At 44.7% G+C, this 3855-nt stretch overlaps 1 long non-coding RNA gene across 1 annotated transcript; it reads left to right on the plus strand.

The window, feature by feature from the left end:
* The first annotated feature begins 1545 nt into the window (after positions 1 to 1545).
* On the plus strand, positions 1546 to 3206 carry LOC146959850 (uncharacterized). The gene is made up of 3 exons (XR_015035582.1): positions 1546 to 1813; positions 2347 to 2413; positions 2999 to 3206. It is a non-coding gene; the product is annotated as an uncharacterized LOC146959850 (long non-coding RNA).
* The last annotated feature ends 649 nt before the right edge of the window (positions 3207 to 3855 follow it).

Consider the following 3855-nt stretch of genomic DNA (forward strand, 5'->3'; position numbering starts at 1 on the left):
ATGGCACCAATAGCAGGGTAGACTCTCTGCAGTGCTATCAGGTCATCGGTTGATCGCTCTGGAGCAGCAGAAATAGCATGTTGGGCAATAGACCTTGCATTCACAACAGCTGTCTGGACCATCTCTGGTACAGGAGTCCCAGGGCGTGTTGAACCAGTTACTACCCCTCCCTGGGGCAGACACTGCCTTGATAGGGCATCAGCGTTCTGGTTGTTACGCCCCGGGCGGTACCGCACAGTGTAATCAAAAACCGCTAAATCAGCCACCCAGCGTTGTTCTGTAGCTCCCAATTTAGCAGTGTTTAGGTGACTGAGGGGATTGTTATCAGTCCATACTGTGCACTTGTGGCCCAACAGATACTCACGGAACTTGTGTACCATGGCCCATTTCATAGCCAAGAACTCGAGTTTCATAGAGCTGTAGTTCTTTTCTGCAGGGTAGAGGCTGCGGCTGGCGTAGGCGATGGGTCTGACTTTCCCGCCCTGCTCCTGAGAGAGTACTGCCCCCAGACCTTCGTGACTGGCATCCACCTCTAAAATAAAAGGAAGGCTGAAGTTAGCATAAGCTAATACAGGCGAAGACACCAACCTTTCCTTGAGCTCTTTGAAGCTGTGTTCACACTGTGGTCCAGGCATCATGCAGGGCAACTCCCCGACCTCTGCGATTCTTCTTCCCTGTGAGATCAGCAACCACTTTATGGAGAGGGGAAGCCAGCTTGGCAAACCCCTCGACAAAACGTCTGTAGTAACTAGAGAAACCCAGGAATGACCTGAGTTCTGTCACTGTACTTGGTCTTGTCCACTCAGCTACTGCTGCAATCTTCTGGGGATCTGTAGAGACACCTGCAGCAGAGACTACATGTCCCAAATACTGCACTTGCTGTTGAAAAAAACAACACTTCTCCAGGTTGACCTTTAAGCCCTCTTTCTGGAAACGTCCCAGAACTAGGTCCAGGCGGCTGAGGTGCTCGTCCACTGTAGAGGAGAAAACAACAACATCGTCGAGATACAAGAGCAGAGAGCGACAGTGTTGGTCGCCAAATATCCTCTCCATCAGTCTCTGAAATGTACTCGGAGCATTACATAAACCAAACGGCATCCTTTGAAACTCGAATAGGCCGAAAGGAGTGCAGAATGCAGTTTTCATTTTATCTTGTTCCGTGACTGCAACCTGATGGTAACCACTGGCTAAATCAATCGTGGAGAACCACTGAGCTCCGGACAGAGCATCCAAGGACTCCTCGATCCTTGGTAGAGGAAAAGCATCCTTGCGTGTTTTGCCATTTAACAGTCTGTAGTCCACGCAGAGTCTCAAACTACCATTCTTCTTTCTTACCAGGACGATAGGAGAAGCATAGGGGCTACAGCTTTCCCGTATAACTTGGCTGTCTAACAGGTGACGTATGTGGGCTCTAACCTCATCATAGTCAGAGGGAGGAATTCGCCTATACCTCTGCCTAATTGGGGTGTTGTCAAGTAAAGGGATATCATGTGTCACAAGGTTAGTACAACCAAGGTCTAGGTCAGAAGCTGCAAACACACACACTAAAAAATGCTGGGTTGTTTCTGTAAACACATTGCTGGGTTATTCATGCTGGGTCAAAATTCTGGGTTGTTTTGGGTACTGTAAACACACAGTTGGGTTGTTTTATGCTGGGTAAATGGGTTGTGAGGGTTAATTTCTATCTGAACACCCGGTTGGGTTACTTTGACCCAACTGCTGGGTCATTCTTCATTTTCCCGCTCATCCTTTGTCGAACTTTCTGGATCTTTCTGTGAGCAGTTGGACCAGACACATCAGGATTTTCTGGTAGGTTAATATAAATAATAATTTTCCTATAGTCTTGATCGGTTGTGGTAATAGCATGATGATCTCAATATCATTTCACACTCTTGGATCAAAAGGGGGGTTAATGTTGTTGTTGTTTTCTGGGAAGTTAGGCTAGATTTTCCTAGATGCTAGCCAACGTTAGCCAACTTACAATTCTATAACATTAGCCTTTTTGAATTTTGCAATTTAATATGCAGTAGTCTCCGGGTTTATTGTTCATCTGGCTGTAATGTGCCATTGGACATTTTATATCTTCATATTTGTGTAACAGTAGCTGGCAGCTAGCTGTCGTTAGCAGTAGCTAAGGCTAGCCACAGTTAACGAGCTGACGAGCTCCAGCAGAGCCGTTAAACCCAGGAGTAACGGTTAACTGAGGGTGATCAATCAAGGTAACGTTAACATTACTTTAAGAGGGAGGACACAACGTTTTAAACCGACTGTACTTTATCAACATTACTGTATTGTTATCATTATTATGTTTTCTCTTCTTTTTTTTTTCTTTTTTTTTTACCAGAGAGACAAACAGGAGACTCGCAGCCCCTCCGTGAAGCCCAGCTGTCTGCCGAACGGCGTTGGAGAAACGGTGAGTTTTCACTTCAAACTGCGTTATTTCCCGTTTTATCGGGTGTTAATCACCGGGTCTGTGTGTTGTGGAGAAGAGGAGACCTCTGCGGATAATTCGGCTCACGTTAAAAACCCCTCGAGCGTGTGGCTCTGAGGCTATCAGAGAAACAAGCTGAGCAGTGGTTAGCAGCAGCTCGGCTCCAGCCCTGCAGACGGCCTGTCTGTGTCCGCCAAACAGCGTCAAGTAAACACTGGTTTTTAACACGAAACTGCTTTAGTCGTGCTTTTACTGCTTTTAAGCATCGGGTGTGGGAGAGGGGGATACGGCTACAGATAATTCGGCTCACGGAGTAAAACATCCTGAACGCCCTGATATCAAATTACGTTAGAGAAACAATCGCTGAACTTTTTAGTCTTAACAATTTGACTCAGGAGCGACAATGCGTGCAGCGTAGCTGTGTTGCTGCACAAGCTGTGTAAAAAGCGAGTATTTTCCTTTTACCAGGTATTCCAGTCAAACAACTACTGTTTGAGAAATATCAATTGTTATAGAAACTATTTCATGTTAATTGAACTTGTGCATTTTCTTTTGTCTTTTGTTTAGTTGTTAAAGGTGAGAGGGTGCTGAAGGTCCTGCCAGCTCTGCTTCCTCCATCCATCTACAGGAGAGGAGGACAAGTCTTCAGACCCACTACTGCAAGATCTGTGTGTGTGAGAGAGAACCTGCAAACTGAGCATTGTTACCTATTTGTGTTCATTCAGCCTGTGCACCTGTGCTGGTGTAAAATTTGTTAAACTGCCAATAAATTTAAGTTAACAGTGGCCTATGTGTGTATGGTGTGTGTTTGTATGATTATGGGAAATTACAACAGCAACAATAATGATATAATATATTTTGTATTAATATTAGATAGTCATATAATAGAATCTGATTATCAATTATTTATAATATTTATTATTAATATTATCAATTAAAAAAGTAAAAGTAGCAGGGCAATGGGGCAGGATATAACCCAGCACATGGGTCATTTTAACCCAGCAATAGAGTTAATTTAACTCACTAGTTGGGTCAAATGAACAACCCAACTTTCTGGGTTAAACGGGGGAACCCAGCACTTGGGTCGAAACAACCCAGCGCGTGTTCTGTCCCTATGTTGATCAGCAGTTGGGTTAAGGTTGGGTTATTTTTCAACCCAACAGTTTTTAGTGTGCACTCTCACGCTTCAATAGCATGGACTTAACTGTTGTCTGATCCAGTCAGAAAGTGCAGACAGGTCCATAGATTCAATGTGTTTTGTGCTCTACAGTAGAGATTCCCTCTGGCAAACTGACAATCTGCGCCTGACTCAGAAAGCCTATGGGGCGGCGAGGATATAAGAGTACGTCAGTCTCACCTACATTAACCACTGGCACATAAACTGTACCTTTAGTTACAGTGACCATTGCTGGGTGAGATTAAGA

The sequence above is a fragment of the Trachurus japonicus genome, unplaced genomic scaffold (genome assembly GCF_045865225.1).
Source record: "Trachurus japonicus isolate A0001 unplaced genomic scaffold, Traja_1.0 AP031013.1".
In the NCBI taxonomy this organism is placed as follows: domain Eukaryota; kingdom Metazoa; phylum Chordata; class Actinopteri; order Carangiformes; family Carangidae; genus Trachurus; species Trachurus japonicus.